This window comes from Pseudopipra pipra, chromosome 16 (assembly GCF_036250125.1).
Source record: "Pseudopipra pipra isolate bDixPip1 chromosome 16, bDixPip1.hap1, whole genome shotgun sequence".
NCBI lineage: Eukaryota > Metazoa > Chordata > Aves > Passeriformes > Pipridae > Pseudopipra > Pseudopipra pipra.
The window spans coordinates 5,645,528-5,669,787 of record NC_087564.1 but is presented as its reverse complement, the minus strand read 5'-3'; the positions used below and the strand labels follow the sequence as shown (position 1 = coordinate 5,669,787).

The 24,260-nt window shown below is 40.0% G+C and overlaps 1 long non-coding RNA gene across 1 annotated transcript in view; it reads right to left on the bottom strand.

The window, feature by feature from the left end:
- The window catches only part of LOC135423014 (uncharacterized), a 137,950-nt gene that overhangs the window by 72,928 nt on the left and 40,762 nt on the right, over positions 1–24,260 (bottom strand). The window contains exons 5-6 of the long non-coding RNA XR_010434678.1: positions 18,610–18,719; positions 7,146–7,272 (exon numbers count right to left, since the gene is read on the bottom strand). This is a non-coding gene — a long non-coding RNA (uncharacterized LOC135423014). The remainder of the gene's footprint in view (positions 1–7,145; positions 7,273–18,609; positions 18,720–24,260) is intronic.

Below are 24,260 nucleotides of genomic sequence, written 5' to 3'. Positions count from 1 at the left end.
AAGGCTGGAATGCCTGGTTAGCGACTAAGTCACTTCACAAACGAACACAAAGAGATATAAGTGGATGGGTTGGCACAGGGTTTGGTATAATGAACACCATAGACCAAGAGGTATTACTAAATAAGTTGAGTACCGTCACTTCCAATCTAGGTAAGCTTAAAGTACCTTTAAGCTCATCTATGCTAACTTTAGCAGAAACACAATCCTTAGTAGTTAGATTGATGGCTCTAGTAGCTGACCACACCGCTGAAGATTTTGTCAAAATTGCTGATTACGCTGGAGATATTAGCAAAGAAGTTGCACTTGCTATCCAGTGCGTTCAAACACAACAATGGATACAGTCGGTAGCAGCGGGAATATTAAGAGAAGGAATGTCAGGCATACTACCTCAAGAAATAAGAGAAACAATATTAAGGGATAGTTCCACTACACGATTTGAAATAGACCACCAAGCTTGGTGGCAATTAGTTAATTTTACCTATGATCCACAACAAGAACATGTTGAGGCCTATGTCCTCACCATCAGCACTGCAGAAGAGAGAGCTATCTTCCCCATTCTAACATTAGGAACTATACATCAAGATGTCATTGTCAGACCTGTAGATCATAATGTCTGGGCAAACTATGACAACACTAAGAACAAGTGGCAATCAATTAGCACAGAAGCATGTATTCCTAAAGGACAATTAGGTTATATTTGTGAAAATGCCATAGTAGAAGCTGAAGACTTATGCTTAGATGCTGAAGACAGTATATGCACTTTTGAAATGCTTCCGCACAATAGAACCCGATCACAAGTATTCTATATAGGAAATGGATGCGCTTGTATTAGAACCCCTTGTGTTGATGTGGTTATAGATAATTGTCTTGAAGTGACTAATGATACTAACTTTTGTATATGTAACTTCACCAAAATTGTAGGTTGTGACTTTAGCTATACTGCACCCATAACCACACAGCAGTTAATCGAAGCTGAGTACACTTTGTATCATGAAGTACCCAAACTACAGATAGGTATGGATACTAAGCTTCTCAAAGAAATGCTTATGCATCCTGAAGTAAGAGAGTTAGTTCAAAAGGTGAATCAAACGACCCAACGCATGGTGTGGCAAGTAGAGCATAATTCAGAAGGTATAAAGAATATCTTGACGAAAGTTGCACAAGTAGGTCAACATCACTGGTGGGACATTTTCACAGGGTACTCTCCAACAGCAACTCAAGTCTTTCACTACCTAGTACACCCCATATTGATTATAGCTATAGGCATGCTCTTGTTAACCCTCATGAACATATGCCTGTGGTGTAAGTTAAGGTCCATGGTCAAGAGAACCCAAATGATCTGGGCAATGATAAAAGCATATCAGCGACCTTTAGGATTAGAACTTGACGAAGGAATTCGTAAGTTCTAAGAAAAGGGGGGAAATGAAGCCAGGTAACACCTGAAAAGCGAACTTAAGCAATATAAAGAGTTAAGCACAAAATGTAGAAGCAAGCTTTAGCAAGGCACATAGAATCTAGCATTACGAAAGCGGAGACAATAAATTCACTGAGGTACAGGTCGCTCTGACACAGGAGAACATAAACATGAACAGAAAATGCTAGTACACACAAAAAGAGACATATAGGGAGGAAACCAAAGAGATAAAGAGAGGGACATGCCAAGAAATTAGGTATTGGTGCCAAATACCGAAACTCTCTGCCAAATTCATAAGGAAGCTACCCAAATTAGGGAAGGTTCAAAAGTTTAGGAGGATGATGATGAAAAGGACATGAGGATCATGATGAAGGAAGACCGGAACTCCCACCGAAGTTCTCCCCAAATTAAGGACCACGCCTCTAACTCCGCCTCAACTCCACCTGTTATGAATATTAAAAGTAGATGTTGCAATGTAATGAATATTCATAATATATGATGTAATTGCTTGGCAAAACGTGTATAAAAGTTGGATTGTGTGTTTCTTGAGTTGGAGCAGTTTGTCCAGGGCGACCTGGCTGCTCCCCGGCCGTGAAATAAATACCTCCTGCTTATAGACTGAAATTCTGTCTCTGAGCAGTTTCTCCGCGCCTTGTTTTGGGGCATAAAATTGGCATCATTAGAATATATCCTCAGATTTGTCCCTGATCCTAATTTGTGCTGTTTTATCTGTGATGACATTCAACCTCATTAAACATTCCACTATAAACAGTCTAATATTTGGCTTCCTCCAAGAGGTCCATCTTCAGCTGAAGAGAAACACAGTCAGTGTTTTAATTTAGGAAAACATTCAAGTGAATGTTTAATTTTTCCCCTGTCACAAAAATTCTCAGCCTCTGATTAACTTTGATTTAAGTGGGACAGATCCGTACATTTAAAGCCAGCAGTGTGGCTAAGACTGTCCCACTGGCTTTCTTTCCTTTAATCACTCTGTGTTGCCCTTGTTTCTCCCTCCTCTAATAGCCAAGAATATGAGCAAGTGACTAAGTTTTCTCAGCTTTGAATAGAGTAGAAGAAAGGCAAAGTTCCCTGAGCAAAGCACTGTCGCCAGTTGTGTACTAAATCTTCACTCTTTCACAAGCCAGTGTGTGAAGGGAGGCACCTCTTACAAGCAGACCTAACCCCCAAATGAGGCACCAGCATTCTAAGAACCAGGAATTCATCAGGAATATTTTCCTAAAAACAGCAGAGGAATACAGGGCTGCAGTGTCTGGAAGCCAAAGCACTTGGACAAGAAGTTGAAAGTAGGGGTTTCAGGGCTTTCGTAGCCTGAGGGAATTCAAACCTCCATGTCCTACAGAAATTTAGAGGCCAGGAAACTCAGAGCCTGCAGAAAGGTAAAAGTGGTCCTAGAGTTTAATTTGCAGGGAACAGGAGAGTCCTGGGCTTGATTTCTGCTGGTTTGGTTACTGCTTTGGTTTTACATCTAGCATGACTTTGTATAAAAAGAGTAAATAACCTTGAAGTCTAAGACCTGAAACACACTCTGTGATTCTTTCAGTAATATGTTAAAAACATATTAAAGTAAATAGTCTGCTAAGAGTAAATAAATAAATAGTCTGCTAACCTTGCAGTCTTTAGGATGGCATGACATATATTTAGTAGCTGTACTATGTCATTTTCCCTGGTAAATATGTTGCTGACTTTCTAATCAATGAGATATTGAACCCATCCACCAGTCCAATAATGAATAATAGGCTTAAAAGTTTAAACATTCTGCTGCAGAAAAGGTAGGAAAATTGTAATAAGTAATTTTCCTGGCATAACTCTTCCCTTTCCTGTAATAGCTGCTTTTTTTTTTCTATGAAGAGTCATCTTGTATTCATAGATTACAAGTCTTATTGGCACCAAAGGGCTCTGAATCAAAGTGACTGCAAAAAAAAAAAAAAAAAAAAAAAAGGTTTACAGAAATTGTGCGAGAACATTAATATATTTGAAATGTTGATTAATTAGGGAAATCCAGTCATGATTAATTTCCTAGTGTTTGATGACTCCCTATCTGCTGTCTCCTTTCCCCAGAAAACACTTTGCTGTTCTCTTAGCAAGTAGTGAGATTTCACAGAGAGCTTTTCATAAAATGAACCTACTCAAGGCTATTCTGTGAAAAGGCTGACATTCATTTTGCATTTCTGGTAATGTTTAAATAAATACGCTCCCCAAAGTGTTTCAAAGACCCTGGAGTGCTGCACGGAGTGGGTAGATGGCTTCCAGTCATCTTTGTTTACAGAAAACAGATTAACGTGGCAGAGCAGTCAAAGAGGAATATGTGGAGAACTTACTGGAATGACATTCCTGATCTGATAAAGATGTTAACAATAGCTATTAAAGAGGCCAAAATAAAAAGAGAGCTAGAGAAAGAAGTTGCAACAGCTGGAGACTTACAACTGCTCTCTTACCATCCTCAAAAAGGCTACCACAAGTTTGCAAGCCTGCACTGGGGGGGACACATTTATCCAAGCAAATGTGAGGACAAAAAAAGCACTCTCAGAACTAACTGTGAACTTCAGAAATTCATTTGAGATTGAAATAAATTCTCAAAGGATTTGTTTAATCAGAAACAGCAGGAGCACGTCAGTGATTCTCCTTTAGTTCATTTGGAGGATGGAAGGGAATAGGGCTAAGGTAGTAATTAACGCAATGTCTCTAAATCTCCAAGGATGGGAGTCCTGCAAAACATTATGTATTCAATAAAAGAAATAAAACATTAATTTTCACTTCCTGGCAAAGCAAATATATTGAGCATTTTTCTGTTGCATTTATATTGAGATGAGCCAACAGGATTGGAGATTCAATCCTATTAATAATAGATAAATATGAGATTTTCTTGTATAGTCTGGAGAGGTACACAAGGCTCAACAAATACGAAGCAACACTTTCCCTCCTCTTATTGTCTAAGAGAGATAAGATGCAGATGTGACATTTGCAACAGACTGGGAAAGAGGATCTCTGTGGACACAGGGAGGAGGGCTGATCAAAAGCCACTAAGTTCATGAAATGAGTGTTCCATTTTGACTTCAGTCTCAAAAGAGAGGAGTAATAGATGGGGCAAGAGGAATAAGAAGAGTGTCACAACAGTGAAATACCCAGAGCTAGTGAGAAAGACTATAGTGGACCTCAGATTAGTTTTAAGGATATGAAAGTTATTCAAGAAGAATTAAATTTGGGATAAAAGGCTTAAGAGCAAGTTTTTCTGCTATTGTTTGAGGATGATAGAAGAATAAAACTTAGAAGACAAAAAAAGTCAAAAAGAGATGACAAACTTCAGGTTGGGATTTCAGAAGCATAAAAGTGACAGAAGTGTGGATTTAAGGGCTCTGAAAGATGGACCAGAGATTTAACACTCGGAGGAGAATGAAAAGAGAGCTAAAAATGAACACTGAGTCAGAAGCCAGGAGAAGGCCAAAGACTGGCATTGTAATAAAAAAAAAGGCAATGAAAGCATGAAGGAGAATACCTGAAAGACTGAGTTTGATGATGAGGTAGCACTTTAAGGTGGCTGAAAAGGACAAGTGCCAGAGGTGACAGGGAGGCAAAAAAAGCAGGGAAACAGATACAAAGGCATGAAGTGGAGAGAGCAAACAGATGGGCCAAGAGCTTTTGTTAACGAGGAGAGTTGTTTGGCTTTACCACGTTACCATTCATAGTTCGCACACAGAGCTGGTGACCGGCTGACAGTGCTGTGCTTACTGCAGTGCACGTCTGTGCCACTGCTGCTCGTCAGTCACAGCATCCCCAGTTCCTTCTCAGAAACCCCCAGAGACAAAAAGGAGTGCCGTGTTTTATGGGAGATATTCCCTGTCCTGGAGCTGCAGGAGCGACAGCTCTGTGTGCCAAGCGCTGTGTTTCTTACTCGACCACATGTAAGGTGTGATTCAGTGTCACATGCATCATTCAGCAACCAGCAATTTACAGGGACACTGGATTCCTCCTGGCTGCAGTTCCCAATTAATATGAGCTACTGGAGAGCGAGGCTGCTGAAACAGCAGCGCTGGTGGTGTAAACAAGCCAGTTAGAAGCACGTCAGGCTTTGTTCAGCCAGGAATCACATCCTTGTTATGAGCTGAAGCATCACACCTGCTTCTTTTAGGTTAACTGACAAATTGCTGCTGTGTAAATCTGCAGTTTAAATGTAATACCATGCCTCTCCTGAGGCTGAATGACAGTGTGTGAGAAAGTGAGACTAAAACAAAAAACCAGACACACCAAACTTGAGATATCTCACATGGCAACATATCCTTCCACCAGGCAATGTAACTCTGTCCTTGAGGCATGATTACCCACAAACACCACCCATATAATAGTATCCAAACACAGGCAAAGAGGAGATGGTGTTTCCCTAAACAGTAACTGCAAAAGCTGAAACAGAGAAAATTGCCGGTATCCCCTCTGATTCCCCAGAGAAATGAGTTAAATGATCTCTGTCATCAGATATGTTGGACCTTCCTTTCAGTCCTGCTTCTAGTAATATGCAGGGAAAACGGCCTCCTGTAATTAACCACACATCACACTCTTCTTATATAACCCCGTTGATACCCAGCAGTGGGAGGCATTTCCATATTAACAGTGTTGTCTTTCTGAAAAGCTCACTCATCCTACCAGTGACCTCTACAAGGCTGTCCAGGCATTCCTACCCCACCTGAAGACACAAATGGGTTTCCCAAGAATGGCTGGGCTCTGACAACAGTCTCTTCCATGCTGTGTGGCTGCACAATCCCAGACACAGCTGAGGAAGATGCAGATCTGCTGCCCACTGTACCAGTAGGTCTGAGCTCATCTCCCTAAACCTCCTGATAGCTTTGGGCGTGCACAAACACAGTAGAAGTCCTGAGACTTTTTTGACCTCTTCAGCCACCAAAAACATTTAATACTGTATGGCAGTGTGATCCTGTCAGCTGAGAGATCTTTCTCACCTGATTCTGAAGGTGTCAGCTGCTAGCCACCAGCAGAGAGAGAACACTGGGTTAATCATAGAATGCTTTGGGCTGGAAGGGACCTTTAAAAATCATCTTCAACCACATTGGGTTGCTCAGAGTCCTGTCCAGCTTGGCTTTGAATGCTTCCAGGGATGGGGCATCCACCACCTCTCCAGACAATCTCTAAAGGTGTTTTACAACCCTCATTGTAAAAAACTTCTTCCTTGTATCTAGTCTAAATGTACCTTTACTGTACTGAGGAGAGTGCCCATGTCCTCAAAGAATGTTTGTGTCCTGTCTGGGTGATTCCCTGAGCAAGGGTATGATTCAGACCCTTTGATATTCAACAGTGTACTCTGTTTCTTCTTACAGATTCTGTGCACACTATTAAACAATCTAAGTCACAATCAACCAAACAACATTTGTTGGGGTTTCATATTCTACACTTTGCTAAAGTGCATTATGCTGAACAAGAGACTGGCTGAAAGCACTGACTTAAAGCCTTTGACACAGGGTATGGACAAAGGCAGTGGCAAAATATTTCCTGCTCTTTTTCATGCCAAACTCCCAGGAACGTTAACATTTCCTATCCAGTCCGTGAGTTGTGCAATGGTGTGTAAAAGCTGTTGCCTTTATAGCTGTTCAAGGATTTCTGGTTTGATCTTGGACACGTGAAACATGACTTGTGGCCTTAGGAAGATCTAGGTTTTTTTCCCATCATCTTCTGGGGCACCAGATGCATCAGCATTTGAACATACCTGCCCAGTTGTATTGGTCAACATGGAGGGTTGAGCCACAGTTCCAGCATGGTAACTCCTATGATGAGAAGCCAAGCTGCAAGGTCCTCAACTGCTACCAAAAAACAATGTGTATACAGCTGAGACCCTGAAGAGAACAAAACCAGAACAAAAACGGAACAATTTTTCAAATTGTAAAACCTAAATTCTAAAATCCTATACTTTCCCACTTATTCTAAAATTGGTAGCAAGCTGTACATGTAACATCTAATCATTCATCTCAACATTATATATCCTGACTTATCTGAATGAATACTTAAGAATTAAATAAGTAGTCACAACACAACCAAAAGAGTTGTAAGTATGACTATATTATACATACAGTTTTACTTTAAGATTAAAGTATGATAAGTCAATTAATCCATGAAAATCAGAAGAGAAAGGAACTTCAGGTTATATAATTCAGTGAGTTTCAAAACCAGAACTTAATTGCCTGAAATTGTGCTCTGATCCATAAGTTTCCACGGACAAATGCAATTACCAGCTCTTGTAAACAAGCTAATTGATGTGAGAGAATATAGTTCAGAACATCTTATATGTGAACAACATTTCACAAAAAGCACATAGACCTGGGGTTGAGCTGTGATCAACAGAGAACATCACAGTCCCACTGGAACAAGTAAAATTAAGCTGTTCTGTTGGTGCATCAGTTCAGTTTTCCTTAAAATAATAAAAACATGTCCTCTCATCTAGCAAAATAAATGAGCTGTTCAAGCTCTTGAAATAAATTCTCATTAGCACAAAGGCAAAAAGCCTTTTTCAGGTGAGGCAACCAAAAATCTTAGAGCAACTCTAAAGTCTGAACCCCATCAGTGATTGCTCAGTCATTACACAGAAGCCTCTCAGGAAAGAAGCATTTAAAGTTACATAGCCAATAAAATGACAAATGCTAGCAATTCTTGGTTTTTGCCATCAGACTCATAAATTAGACCTCACGTGAGACCTTGTGATCAGCCAGTCAGACATTTTCATGAAGAAAAGGTCATGGGATTGCTGTTAATTCATTTGTCCTTGAACTGCAGGGCTACGGTAGAAAAAGATACACTTTTGAAGATGTTTTATTGTATATTTTATCTTGTGTTTGTCTACTTTTTAAACCCATAAGACATCTGCATTCATATGCCCCAACTGATGTCACCTTTCCTGTTTTATCAAATTTGTAATCTTACAAAAAATAATAAATTCTTTCACCAAGGTGTGTTTTATTGCTATTAATTATGAAACTCAATAAATCAGTCTCCTCAAGGATCATAAAGAATTTCAAGCTTTTTTAAGTTTCTGTTCCTTGTTAAAAATTAATTTTTTAATCCCATTTGATATGATAGATTTAATTTTAATTTCTTACCCCTTAAAAATGTCAGCTTTCGCCAAAATGTGATTTGCCCAAAAGTTACACCCACACAACAAGTGGAAAGGCTAAAATTTTCTGTTTACAAACTGTCTTTGAACAGTCGATACACTTTACAAAATGTGTTTGGCACCAGCTGAATGCAATTTGTACACATCACAAAAGGAGAACAACTCAAGATCTTATGGAATCGTTTTCAGATAAATCATTTGTCAATTTTCTTTTTGCTGATCCAAAACATTCTGAAGTCTTTAGGAAGGTACTGACTCCCCTGAGTTTTGCATCAGGCTGTATTCATTCAGAATCTAGAGCTGGCTAAATAATTCACAAATATATTCAGTGAAAAATTTATTTGTTAAATTTTATGGTTTTATGCCTAAACTCTTTGGGAAATACTACTGTCCCTTATTCATTCAGCTCTAAATCACTCTCACTTGTAAACAAAACAGAAGACTAAAGAAGTACTGGGCAAAAGTTACATTTCTCTTATTCTCTGGATACACCATAGAATCATCAAGGTTGGAAGAGACCTTCAAGATCATCTAGTTCAACCATCAACCCAGCACCAACACCATAATCACCCTTAAACCACATCCCCACACATCCAGATGCCTCTTGCACACTTCCAGAGACAGTGACGGCACCACCTCTCTGGGCAACTTATTCCAATGCCTGACCAATCTTTCACTGAAAAAAAAAATTCAAATATCTAATCTGAACCTCCCCTGGTGAAATATAAAGCGTTTCCTTTGGTCCTTTCACTTGAGAACATAACAGAAGAGATTGACCCCCATCTTCCTTCAGGGAGTTGTGGAGAGCAATGATGTCCCCCCTGAGCCTCTTTTTCCCTGAGCTAAACTAACTCAGCTCCCTCAGCTGCTTCTCATAAGGCAAGTTTTTCAGACCCTTCCCCAGCTCTGTTGCCCTTCTCTGGACACACTCCAGCACCTCAAGGTCTTTCTTGAAGTGAAGGGCTCAAAACTGGACACAGGACTCGAGGTGTGGCCTCACCAGTGCCGAGTACAGAGGGACAATCTCTTCCTTAGTCCCGCTGGCCACACTGTTTCTGACACTGCCCAGGATGCCATTGGCCTTCTTGCCCACATTGGCACTCACTGGCTCATGTTCAGCTGCTGTCAGTCAGTACCCCCAGGTCCCTTTCTGATGAGCAGCTCTCCAGCCACTCTTCCCCCAGCCTGTGGTGTTTCACGGTGCTGTTGTCATCCAAGTGCAGGACCCAGCACTTCACCCTCTTGGACCTCATGCTGTTGTCCTCAGCCCATCAATCCAGCCTGTCAAGATCTCTCTGTAGACAAAGATCAAGATGTGATCTCTTGGTAAAATACAGGAGAACAACATTTTTTGGGTTTGCTGCCATGATATACATCCCACTGGGGACTTTCTTGCCATTTCCTAATTGTGCTGAGTAACAGAGCAGCCAGTTTGTGGAGACAGATGCTTAGACATAATTTCAGAGGCTCAGGCACAACCTGTTCAAAAAGGCAACATTTGTGGCAGTCAGAGCCAGCTCCCTTACCCCAGGCAGAAGGGCTCACCTTGCCTTCACAGGGATGGCCAAGAGAGCTGCAATGTAACCAAACTCATTCAGGACCCTCTCTGAGCTCTCAGCAGTTTTCTTGTTCTCATCTTGTGAAAGGGTTTTCCCAATGTCCTGCTGCTAACACTAGAGCAGGCTGAAAAGTGAACTACTGTGCACTCCCAAGCTTTAGAAAAGGAACAGTTTCCCATGCACAAAACTGCTGGCTGGGACTATTTATGCTTGCAACGGTCCACTGCACAGGATCAAGGGCTTTTAACTGTTGCTGTGAAGAGCATCTATTCTATGTGAAGCTTCACAGAAGGAAAGTGACATTTGATATAATTTTTCACAGATATTACAATACTCCCTCCTCTACACGCTGCCAAAATATTTGCAACCAAGTGTGTTTGACTGAAAACTTGGCATAGGGCTTCCATTAATTTTTTTCAGTTCACTGAATAGGTAGATTAGTCAGGGAAAAAAGAACAATATATATGGGGTAAATCAGCGAGCCAATCATTGGCAGATGCCTTGCCTCACGACTGAAATATTTTGACCTTAAGGAAAATGGACATTTAACAATAATGCTTCATTTGTTAAGATATTGCAATCAATACACCACACGTGAAAGGCTATCTCACAAATGGAGACACCCTCAGCACAGCAAAAGGACAAGCTTTTAACAAAGAAAACAGTATTTGGCTGCTGCAAATAAAGGGAAAGGAAATGTGTGCTTTCACATGAGTGCATAGGTAAAATGAAGAGGGTGCTCCTCCAAATCTGTAAAGAAAATCAGATGGGGAGGTAGCAGGGCTGCAAGGAAAGGCCTGGAAAAGACATCCCTTTGTCTTTAAACATCCTGGCCCTGTGCCTGCCTCAAGACAGATATTTTCTGAGGGAAACTGGCAGGGAAGATCATTTCACCAGACCTTTGGATCTGACGATGTTACAAAAGGGCAAATACTACCTAACACCAATGTTCATTCAAAGGAAAATCCTTCCTGCTGCATAAACACGTGGCATTTTCCAACAGGTAATAAAACACTCTCTTGCATACTAGATTTGCTCCATTCACAGCCAAAGTGAACACTGACACTTGCAAAGTGCTTGTGACAAAACCACAGCTCTGTGTTATTCCTCAGCATTCCCACATTTGCAGATTGATCTGTTTGCTCTCAGAGCTGTTCAGCTCATGCCACAGCTGTATTTTACTTGCTGCTGTAGTAGTAACACTGCTGTTACAGCCATGGTATAAGCTTCAAGTTATGAAAGCAAGATTGTAGAGAGGAGTCATATTTTATAGCACAGCAGTTAAAACAGCTGGGAAATTCAGAAACCTGATAATGGGACTGTCAAAGGCTTTTCCACATTTCCCAATTTCCATTCCTCTAAGGAAAAATATTCCCTCTGCCTTCACATCACACTTCTCTTATTCTTTTAGCACTTTCCCATAAATCACTGTTCCACTCTCTGAACGAATCAAACTCTTTTTTCTCTAAGTACCTAAAATCTTGCCATGACCATCTAGTGATGATATAGAAATGGCAAGTGCAAATGCAGCCCAGGACACTGCACAGACTGTTGCACACTCAGCTCAGAATCATAGACCCATAGAATATCCTGACTTGGAAGGGACCCACAAGGATCATTGAGTCCAGCTCCCAGCTCTGCACAGGACAGCCCCAGAAATCCCACCCTGTGCCTGAGAGAATCATCTGAACACTTGAACATGCCAGGGTTGGTGCTGTGACCACTTCCCTGGGGAGCCTGTTCCAGTGCCCAACCACCCTCTGGGTGAAAAGCCTTTTATTCAACCTAAACCTCCCCTGACACAACTCAGGTCCTGTCACTGGTCCCCACAGAGCAGAGATCAGTGCCTGCCCCTCCATTTCCCTCATGAGGAAGCTGCACACCCCAATAAGGTCTCCCCTCCCCTTCTCTCCTCTCCTTCAGGCTGAACAGACCAAGCAACCCCAACCTCTCCTCTTATGGCTTCCTCTCATCCCGTCACCACAGGAGGCCCAGGCTAGAAAGGTGTTTAGGCAGTAATGTTGGTGCCCTGATGTGATCCCCTTGGCATGCCTTTTCCAGGCCCAGCTACATTCAACAGTTTAAAAAATCATATTATACCAAAACACTTTATAAAACAAGAGTCATAGTAACTGGAGGTTGTTCTAGTTTATGTGAAAACAGCTTGAAACAACAAACTAAACTGTAAGATATTGCTCTGCAGACAGGTTTTCAAAGGTATTTTACTGTATACTAGGGGATTTTTACAAACTTAGCCATTCTTTTCAAAAAGAATGCTTCAGGAGATTTTTCAGATCATGTTGGATAGAAACAGGTGCAGCTTATATTAATACTTTGGCAATTCTGAAAGACAAATAAACTTTCCTAATTATTTTTCTTTTTATCCTTTTTTTTTTAATATTTAATTACCATATCATAGCTGTTTTTCTACACTAACATAGGAGGGCTAGACCCTCCATCACATAAAGGATCTTATATAACATTTCCACGATGTCAAATAGACTCAATGGATGTCAACACCCTTTTGAAAGAGGCCTCCCTGGCTGGTTTAAATCATAGTGAAGCAAAACACCAATCCCATTCTAACTGCAGGACAAAGGGAAATTTGGACGTGATTGAAATCATCTGACTACAGATGCCAGAGCAGTTTTATTATATAATGCATGTGAGCACAGCTGCTTTCTTATCACAAGACCCACGATGAATATATCATATACTGAAGGGCAGAGTTACCTTCCCTTCGGCCTCCTCATAAATCCCCCTTGATGGGTTACTTTCCACGGGCCATTCCCAGTACAGAAAAAGTCCAGAGTGCAAGGAATTGGTACCAAACCATCACTCTTTGAAAGTTAATTTCCAAGGGCAGCAGGAAGGACACCACTCTGTTCCTTGAGGTACTTTTATGTGGAATAACACAAACAGAGTGCAGCCAGTCAGATGCCTGATTTGGGAAATCGTGGGGTGCAATTTGCCATGCAGGCACGTGCAGTGACTCTGCAGAAAAGTTTCCACTCACAAACAGTGAGAAAGCCATTTCTAATCTATTTTTGACCAGGGAACACTGTATTATTGAGTGAGCTCTGCAATTTAGTCATTATCACTAAGATGACATCAAGACCTACATAAGCACACTAAAATTTCATTGTTACTGTGTACACAGGACACACAGTTTGACCATCATCAATGTAAAGTATCTAAACAGTAAAGAACACATTTTAAGCAAGATGTTACTGACTTTCAACATGTGATCAATCAAATTCAGTTTCTCTTCACAAGTTTCCATTGAGAAACCTACTTCAATATTTTGCTGTTCAGAATATATGGGAAAGGGGAGGAATGTTTCACTAACCAAGATTTTATCATTTGATTTGAAAATTACAGTACAATGAATGCAATTTTAAAATAAGTCTTTCCAATAATCCTCACTTCTGTGCTTTCTGTGTGTAGTATTCACCAGTTCACACGATGAGCATCTTCCACACAAGTTCTTATATATTTTAGGGTTGAACACAAAAGAACTCTGTGTCAAAAGCTGGGAGAGTGAATGGCAAGGTCCTTCAGCCTCTGAGATGCCCAGGAAAGACTGAAGAAAACTGGTCAACTCTAGCACAAATCAGATGTTGGTACTGAACTAAAACCAGTTCTCTTGACTGAAGGCTGGACAACACATAGTGACAGTGAGGAGAGAAAAAGAAAGGCATATTTCAAAGACAGCCTCTACTGTCAGAAATCCAAAGGCTTCCTTCAGAGATGGGGGGATGTGGGAGAGCAGAGGTGGGTCGATGATGTATGAAGGAAAAAGGCTTTGGCAGGGGCTTCATTTCTATTCTCACGCAAGCCTGTGAACTCTGAATTATGGGGGTTTTGCCTTTCAAGGTGACTTTTTATAAATTATACACAAGATTCTCCCTCTCTGACTGAAGCATAAAAATATAGAGCCCCAATCAGATTTCTGTTCATTGGAGGATATCGGGCTGCTTTGCCCCTCCAGGTGCAATAGTACCAACATAACTAAACCATTCTTCCCAATCTGTTACCAACAAAAGGATTATTTACAGTTCAAGCACTTGGTTTTAACTTGTCTAGAACAATTTCCCTTCCATGTTCCATAAAGGTGAGAATAGAAGACACATAAGGCACAGGAAAGTGTGATGAAAAGCTCTCCAGAATGGGCTTTGCCACACTGAATGTTGCCCTCCGGTCTGGTTTCTGGCAAGCTGTAATAATGTAACCTGACTCTCAACTATCCTGACCTGTGGCTATTGTCACATACTCTCCGAAATCATCCACAAGATGCTGAATGAACTCGTCATAACTTATTTCTGTTATGCAACCATGTGGGGAATACAACTCTGTATCGTGGACCAACGGCCCAGAATAACTCCGTGCAGAAATGACTCAGTATCCAGGGAAAACTTTCAAGCTTGAAAAGCATGACATTTTCCTGGAAAGCAACTGTTAAACTCTGACTAATGCATTCCCCTCTTTTTCTCTCCTTTTTTCTGAAGTCTATCCGTACAGGTTTGGAAGCTCGGAATGCTCCTGGGCACTGAAGACAATGTGAGGTGAAGACTGTTTAAAAATGAGAACTCAGGCTGGACAATGCTGTGTATGTGATATTTTGGGAACATTATGGGGAAATGAAGCAATCCAAGGGCCTAGAGCCAGGCATTTCCTTTTTGCCCAGGCAGTCCATATTGACAGGGCACTTATTAGGTGTCCTGGAAAGACTGAAACTTTGCCACTAAGTGATCTCCTTGGGCAAGCACAGTTCTTAGGCATGTTGGATGAGCCATACTGCTGACCCACTTTGAGTCCCAAGTGCTTCTGGCCCAAATTAGGAATAGCAGCTCGAGGGACTTCAGAAATTATGTCCCTGTCTAACAAAAAGCAAAGCTCCCCTCTCTTCTCCCTCCATTCCAGCTGGAAAGCTTCTTGTCACCATATCCAAAAATGTACTTGTAGTGAAGTAACACTAAGTGAAAGTGGACACTAAATGTAACTATTAAGATGTTGCTTTAGCAAAGAAAGTGTAAAACAGACAATGCTTCCCCACCATCTTAGCTATTGTGGTTAACTACCCAAAAGAGTGCAAATATGTATCTCCATCCAGAACTTACATGAAATTTACTCCTAGGAAGGTAAACATCAGTGAATGGGACAGAGAAAGCTTAAATTTGTGAAAACATTCTGATCTCTACTCCTTTTGCTTTGTTTCAGGTTATTTCACACTATTCCAGTCTCCCATGTGACACAGTCCCCACACTCGAGGTGCACACTGTAGGAATATTGCAGAATTTACACAGGAAACTTTGGTGTAAAGCTTAACATAAAAGAGTATCACCTGAGCACACTGCAGGATCACAGATCTTGTAATAAGGAGGTCAGCAGACTGAGAACTGAGGTACTCTACTCCAGTCTGTTTGCCATGGAGGGAACCTTGCACTAACTCTTTTCCCTCTCTTTATCTCAGTGTCTGTGTTCCTGAGATGGTTGAACAGGACTATCATCACAGAGAGGCAGCAAGAATTACTGAGCACTCATAGTGTGCCTTGAAACATTCCAAAAACCCCCACTATTCTAGTCCTGATTACCAATACCTATCATGAGAAAATTACCACATATTATTACACAAAGCCATAGAGCTGCTAAAGACAATGTGTATTGTAAGAGATGAGCAGGAATTTTAACTCTCTGAGCTACCAAGGGAAACTCTTTTCTCACTGACAAAGCCTCCAGCTATGGATGAATGCAGTGCTTTGTTTTCTCCAGAGCAATGGTGACATTTTAGATCATCTTTTGTGCTATAAATGGAACACTGTGATCTGCTGAACACTTGTTACCTGGAAGACCATTTCCTGGTGCCTGAGTCATCAACTTCCTTGGATGACATTGCCACATCTGTAAGGAAAAGATGTGCTGCTAATTTACGAGGCCACTGTAGTGCTGATATCTTAAACCACTCAGGTGTGAACAGAAAGGCTGGCTGGTATTTGAAATCTCTTCAGCAATATTAGCTCACTGTGGATGATATTTGAAATATCTCTAAACTGGAGACACATGGATTTGGCAGATGGAACACTCAGTGGATAGGGAATTGCACTCAAAGAGTTGTGGTCAACAGCTCAACATCCACGTGGAAAGAGGCAACAGTTCTCAAGGGTAGGAACTGGAACTGTCACTGTTTAACATCTGCATCAAAAGCACTGTGACCCCACTAAAACACACAAATTCCAGTATACTGATTTTACAACTATTGCTACTAAATTATTAAAATCTAAACAAGAGAATTCTAAGGCTGTCAAAACACTCAAGAAGAGGTTTTTTTCAAGTTCAAATCTGTTACTGCATGTCATCCATGTAGGCTGGCAATCAAGAAACATGAGAACAAGAAATCAAGAAGTCTCTAGGGTAAAACCTCTTTACTCCAGCGCTCACCCCTTTGGCTGGGAGGAAGAACCATTCTCCCCCCTAACTAATCCCAACTGTCTTATTTCAAAATATAGAATGTAAATTAGTTTGGCTGCAGATAATGATGTTTCTGTTATTAGTAACACCCTGAATAGCTTCAAACCCTGGCTGGGAATTTAACTCCTGGGGACTTGGCTTAGCAGGATCTCCTTTTAATAGACCCTGATCAGTCCAGGAGATAAAATGGCTTCAGAGTCCTCTCCAGGGACACTGATAGGCCTGCATGCTTCATCACAGGCTATTACACACTCAGATTCGCTGAGGTGAAAATCTGTGGGCAATATATATAACTTCAAAACATCCATGAAGCTCTTCAATCTGCCTGTAATTATTCACCTGCAATTCTGAATGCATTTGCTGACAGAAAATAAGAATTTGGTATGAAATCCTTTTCTTCTGTGTTGTTTCTATGGCTGTCCAGAGAGGCTGAAACAGCAGCTTTCAATTTAATTTTTAAGACACAATTTTATGGTGTAAATTAACTGACTGGCTTGAATTTCACTGGAAGTGGCCTCCTGAGTCAGACTGGAGCATCACCTGGCTTGGTGAAGATCCTTTTATGCTTCACCAAAATGGCTTTATTTATAATGGCCAAGGCTTTTAACAGTCTGTGTTAGGGTTACCAGGAGGATAAACTACAGGCCCTTTGCTCAGGTACCTGATTACCATGGGTTTATGTGTTTTCTAAGCACTGGAGGCCCTTGGCACTGTTACAATGGAGAGAAAAGGCATTTCCATAGGGGATGGAGCCTCCCTGGAGCTTTTTATCTTTCTGCACTGGCTATACCAGCAAAGAGACTCCTTCCCCATCAGGGAAGCTGTTAAAGTCACATGGGATAAATCTGGGCATTGGTTTTCCAAAGTGGCTGAGACCCACAGGCAGATGACATTGAAGGGGACATACAGTCTTGAATAGAACTTACAGCATGTTTTCACTTATTTTTTCAGTAATTATGGGGTCTTCAGAGGAATTGAAATTTCATTTAAATATGGAATTTGATGAAAGTGGTTTTTTTAAAGTATAAACATTTGAATAAGTTTTAAATATTTTCAAAATATTTCATTTTTTTCAGGAATTTTATGTTATACATCCTTGCATTTAATATCCACTGAATAGCCTAGACATTTCTAAATAGAAGGTGCAACATTACATTTAATTTCTTTCCTCTCAAAAAATCTGCTTTGTGAAATAAATTAAAAAAACCACTAAAACCTCTCTGTGCTCTGTGCTCATCCTACCTTTGGAACACAAAGTTCTCCAGCTGTGGAATTTCCTAAAAGCCAAACAAGGAAGTGCTGCCAAAATCTTCACTGCCTCTTTTGAAAACATGCAGTTCTATATATTTCCATCAATTTGATCAGATAACATTGTGATCTAATTAATTCTAGTACTAATATATGTGCCCTCAATAGAGAATTGGCTGAAGACTGAGGCTTCTTTTAGTTAATATAAAGACAAACCAGTTTATTATAATGTTCCCTGGGGTAATAAATCCACAGTGACCTTAACCATGATTTTTTCTGTCAGTTCAAAAACATAATCTTCATTCTTGGTTAGCCAGGTGATTTAGTGTGTTCTTCAACTGCCCAGCAACAGGTTATTTCATTTATGCCTTCCATTTATTCTTCCAACATAGCTGGTCCTGGTAATAAAGGACCAGGTTCACAGTTATTATCCCTGGTTAAACCTTCATAATTGTCTACATCTTAAACTAGGGATGTTATGCTGAATTGTATTTAATACAGTAGCTTCACTATGTGCATCAAGCAAACACACAGAAACAATGACCTTGGATGACACACAAGCCATTTTAGATTCTAGTTCTCTAAAAATATCTCATTTAGAAGCACTAGGCAGGTGCAGACAATGGTCCTTGTCCTTCTGTGTTACTGTTGGTTTCCACAATACAATTGATCATATTAAAAAAAAAAATTTACTCCTTCACAATAGGAAGAAAACTATAAACGTCAGAGGTTGCCTTCAGAGGCTGTTTGTACACAGACAGTGGTACCTGGTTTTGTCCTTCATTACTCACCTAAATTATGTCCTGGTTTACTTGACCAATGTTCAGTGCTGAAATCTGTGTTCTTTCAAAGGACGCTTTTTTAGGCCTTGTTTTCACAGGTAGTTTGAAGAAACTGAAGCCTAACAAAAGAGAAGACAAGTGGGATAGTAGGCTCAGTTCAAGAGTAGAGAGATCCAAGTCTTTTATTCCTGCACCATTGACACAGATGACATAGAAACACTGAACAGCAATTTCAGAGACTCACAAAATCACAGGATGACTGAGGTTGGAAGGGACCTCTGAAGGCCATCCTGTCCAACCCTCCTGCTCATGCAGGGTCACCTCAAGCAGGCTGCCCAGGACTGTGACCAGATAACTTTTGGATGTCTCCAAGGATGGAGACTCCACCACCTCTCTGGGTGACCTGTGCCAGTCACCGTCACAGTGTTAAAGTGTTTCCTGATGCTCAGAGAGAACCTCCTGTGTTTCAGTTTGTGCCTCTTGTCCTGTCACTGAACAGCAATGAAAAGAGTGTCACTGCTCTTTCTTTACATCCTCCCTTCAGATATCTGTACATGATAAGATCACTCTGAGCCTGCTCCTCTCAAGGCTGGGCAGTCTCAGCTCTCTCAGCCTTTACCCACGGGAGCTGCTCCAGTCCCTCAGTCACCTCAGAGGTCCTTTGCTGGACTCTCCAGTAGCTCTGTATCTCCCAAGGCTGAAATAATTATTTCTCTTTTTTTTTTTTTCCCCTCAGGCAATCAGAGAACACAAGCAGAACAGGAGACTATATGGTATCAAGAGCACAAAGTAAAAATATCAAAAAATAGACGAAGACAAACACACCAAGTTGAAGCAAAGTGTTCTGGTGAGATCGTCATCTTTTGTTCCACCTCATCAAGAAACTGAAGAGCACACAAAACATTTTGCTTTAACAATGTCCTCCAGTGCCTGCTATGGAGTGACTATTGGAAGGTGACATTTTCCCTTTCTTGTGACTGGTTATGTGCCCTGGGAAATGTAAAAATATCACCAAGGTATGCATAAGAGAGGAGTTAATTAGTTTAACTTCCTGATGGGAATATATTAACAGTGTAATAAGATGCTCAAATACTCTTTTTATGATTGTCCCTGCCAAAACAGTTGTTGGAAAGCTTTTTTGTAGTACAAGAAGTTTTATGCTCCATATGGAGATCCAGATGCTGACTATGATCTTTGTGTGGCAGAGGTCACTGCAAACACTCAGCCTCCAGATCTCAGCAAGCTGCACCTCTGAGACTGTTACTGAAAGGATCCTGTGTCAGGATCAATATCTATAGACAACTTTCTCCTAAATTCCTCTACTAATCATTTCCCTGTGTCCATACACAATGCTTTGAGGGGAAGCAAATTTATTTCTTTTTTCATTTCCATCCGATGTTTTCACATTTCAAAATCTTTTGTAACCAAGTTCAAATGCAATTTGTCCTGCACAGTCATTGCCCCAAGTGGACAACATAATTAATCATCTATTCTTATATACTTGTGACTTAAAATGACTTTTAGCTAAACACTCTTACCCTAACTCTCCCCTTGACTAAGCCTGAACCACATAAGCATGAATTTTATTACTGCCTTTCTCCTTCTGTCAGCTAGAATGTCACTTTGCAATTTAACCTAATGAAAAAAAAATATAGTATGTTGATTTCCCCACTACTCTAAAATACATCTATTTTTCATTTGAAATAATTTTAATAGATTTTTAGATAGTTGCAATGACCAGAATAATATTTTCTTATTAATTGCATTCTAAAATTACACATAAATCTTTTCCCCCTTGCATACTGAATATGAGTGACGTGGGATTATATTCCTTATAATAAAACCTTAAATCAACTTCCAGCTTCTTTATAACTGTCTAGACAAGAAAAATATTCTCTAAAAGCCCCACTAACCTTAGGATCATCATTTAAGAGGACACTGTCTCCTAAGCTATTTATACTTTTATCTGTATCTGATAAAAATCTGTGGGTAGGACACACAGTCCAGTTTCTATTTCCCTGCTTTATAAAGGCAAACAATTACATTTAGCTGATTCTTTCTCTCCAAAAAAGGCATTATAAAAGCAATAAAGAAACTAACATTTAAGTAACATAGGCAGTAATGTGGTAATTTATATAATATCAGATTTACAAAAAAGAAGGAAACCTTGTTTCCTTCAGGTTGCAAAGGAATGATGGCAAATTCTCAATTATTTTAGGAGATTAAGCAGCCCTTTTCAATGCCAGAGTTTTTGCACATTTCTGTAACATTATCTTGGGCAATTCAGCCACCTCATAAGTAATTGCTTGCATCAAACAATTATAAAAACTTTGGAAGATATCAAGACAAATGCCTGGGAGAATAAAAAAACCTCAAAATTGAAAATGAAATAAAATTTAATAAAAAGCTTTCTGTCACTGCACATCCCCAAGTCCCCATATTATTTTGCTGATTCATTTATAAGATTATATATATATCAAACAGCCATCTTTTTGAAGGGCCTTTCTAGTGCGAAATAAATTAACTTGACACGTAAATTCTTCCCATTTTGCAGCTTTTCTAAAAGGCTAAATCTTGTTGCCAAAAACAAACCAAAACAAAACAAAAAACCCAAACAAAGAAAACCAAACATTGAAAGAGATAAAAGAAAATAAACAGAACAACAAAAGTGCCCTGTGTGGTGAAGAGAGTTTCCCTGCTTTCCAACACCCACTGGCCACAGGAGACGTGCCCAGGGACCAGGATCTTCAAGCAGACCCACATCTCATTTTAGGAAAAGATTTTTTCACAGGAAGCAGGTCCATTCCAGAGGCCACCACACGGAGTCACAGGCACTTCATACAAGCCTGGCACTACTTTTTTAGCATAAACAGTAACAACGTTGTCGTGGGCTCCTTTGAAGAATCTTTCCCCCTAAGTGTAAGATGAATTTCTGGTCATCTGGTCACTGTTTGGCTGCACTAGAAAATCAGCCCTGGTGCTATAACTGCAGAGAAAAGCTTGAAGAACTGACTGTGTTTTCTATTCTGCAGTTACATCACCTGCACAGCTGCTTGTGCTAAGAAGGTTGTCAGGTACTGCCATATCAGCTCATTTCCCTGCTGATTCAAGAATGGGTTACAGTTTAAATACCACAGCCATGCCCTGGATAATCACCTTCTAGCATAAAAATAGCTCGATTTGAAATAATTAAAGAACTCCTACATGTTATTTATTGGGAAAGAAGAAGTAAAGTTCCTTAAGTTCTTCAAGAACTTTAATTCTTTACTATTTATCTGAGATTACTTTGTTTTGATTACTTTAACTTGCCAGAATGACACTCCTACTAATCCCAGACTGCCTGGTAATAACTAGGTAAGCTGTCAAATTACATATTGATATCTCCTATCATTGTGGTTCCAATCTATGCTCTGTTTTATCTATGCTCTGTTTCTTCCTAAGCAGTATTTTATTCTGACACATTGATGTAGTTAATATCTTTTCAAATCAATTCGAGTCTTGTTCAGGTTGATAAACATATTAATTTATAAAACTGATGCACTTTAATATGAATTCTTTGTCCTTTCTTGCTGGTCATTAGCCAATTACATGTTATCACTGCTTTTTCATTCTGAAAAAAAATAAATTATAAACAATAGCTGTTGTGACAGCCAACTTAACCATCTAGCACCATCTTGAGGTTAAACTGCTCTTGACATTCTAAAATAATTGGACATTCCTTGATCAGCAGCTCACCAGAAGTTCTAGAGCGATGCAGGTACCTCATTTTTAGTTATAAAAGTAAAAAATCACGAGTTACATGACAGACATCCTATAGATTTGTTTTCTTTTCTTCTTTGCATAGACTTGAGGACAATTCTGTTAATTCTGCTGGGAATTAAGCTTAAACTTGTATTCCAAAGGAAGAGTGGGACAATGCACATTTTTATTTTGTAACTGCTCTGGACACTGTACTCAGAAGTGAGCTAAGGGAAGTTCTAAGTTTACATAAAAAATTTTCCACAATTACTTTCCATTTGCACTGCAATTAATTCTAAAGTTTACTTCTGGAGAAAAACACACATTTACAAAGAATGCCTTATTCTAAAGGTTACTGGGCCACCCAGACACAACCATCTTTAAAACTAATGTATTTCTAACAGAAAATATCTGGGTATGTCTGGATATGATATTTTGTTGAAACATAATGAAAATGTCAAATAAAGCTATTGAGCTCCAAGGCTTTTCACTGCTTACCCTAAGTTTGGAGCTAATCATAACACCAGAACACATTTGAAATGATGAGTGTGGTACAATTATGGCTGGAATGAAAAAGGGATGAAGGCTGGGATCTTTTCAAGGAAGCCAGGTGACAAATGAGGAAACTGTGCTGACTTTCTCCAGCTGGATTTGCCAACTTTGACATTTTCAAAAAGAAAAAAAAAAAAAAACAAACCTATATATATATATATGAGCCATTTGCATGTATGGTAAGGAGAGACTGAGACATAAATTGGCTGTATGATTATTTGAAACAAATCTGACCAGGAGTTCTGTGCTGCTGGGCTGAACTCCTGATGGAACTCATGGGTCTGTTGTAAGAATCCAAGCCCCAGTTTTATGAGCATCTCACATGGCAATATTCATTCAAATAGTCTTTGCTGTGTCCCCAGTGTTGTGTTATCAAGTTTAAAGACTTAGTATTAGGAAACTCTAAAAATATATGATTTCCATAACACCAGGTATCAGCACTTTGTGCACATTGTTGTTTTTGCCTCAAAGCCTGCCTGCAAATGCAGAGTGGAGGAAAAAGTAATGGATTTAAAATTCACCTGCCCTTCTTGAAGTGTCCACATGATGTGCAGTTCTATAAGGAGGTGACATTTCACTGTACATGGAAGTAATCTAATCACATGTGACTCTATCTGTGTACACTTAACACAACACACCAAACTTCTAGCATTAATTGCTGTACTTTCATTTTCTACCTGACAGCCCTGTGAAAGTGCCTTTCATCTTGCAGTGACATACACCTAGAACTGGAGGGTTGATCTTGCTAAAACACTGACTTACAGTGGTTTGGCTCACAGGTTTCAGTACACTTTAACATGAATTGTATCTGGACTTTTTCCACAACAAAGATAATTGCCTGGTGAAAATCAATTACAGCCATTGTCAACGTCAGGGAATTGATTTAAAGTCGATGTTGATGGTAACCACTCTATACCAGAAAGACAAATGCAAATGCAAAACAAAATACACAATAATCAATAACAGACATGGATAGGCAGGAGACAGGGAATCCAGTCTCTAGAGACAGGCACCTATTGTTCTGAGACAGCAGATAAGTAAGACGAGGGAAGCAGAAGAAAGGAAGTCTAACTCCTCCCCAGCCAGAGCTTTTGAAATTGCCACCAGGATTTGTGTCAATGCTTTGAGAAAACTGAGCAGAGTATCTCTCAGATCACAGCAAGAGATGCAATCCATAGGGAGAGCAAGGAAAACTTCCAAAGAAAATGCAACTCATACTACATATCTGGAAACTTATTGGGAAAGTGACTGAGACACTCCTACTGTGAATGGGAAAATCTGCTTCCTGGTTAGCCACAATCCCAGGGCTGAGAGCCACCAGTGCAGTTAAACAGCTCTATCTGTGGCTCTTTTACACTTAGATGAGACAG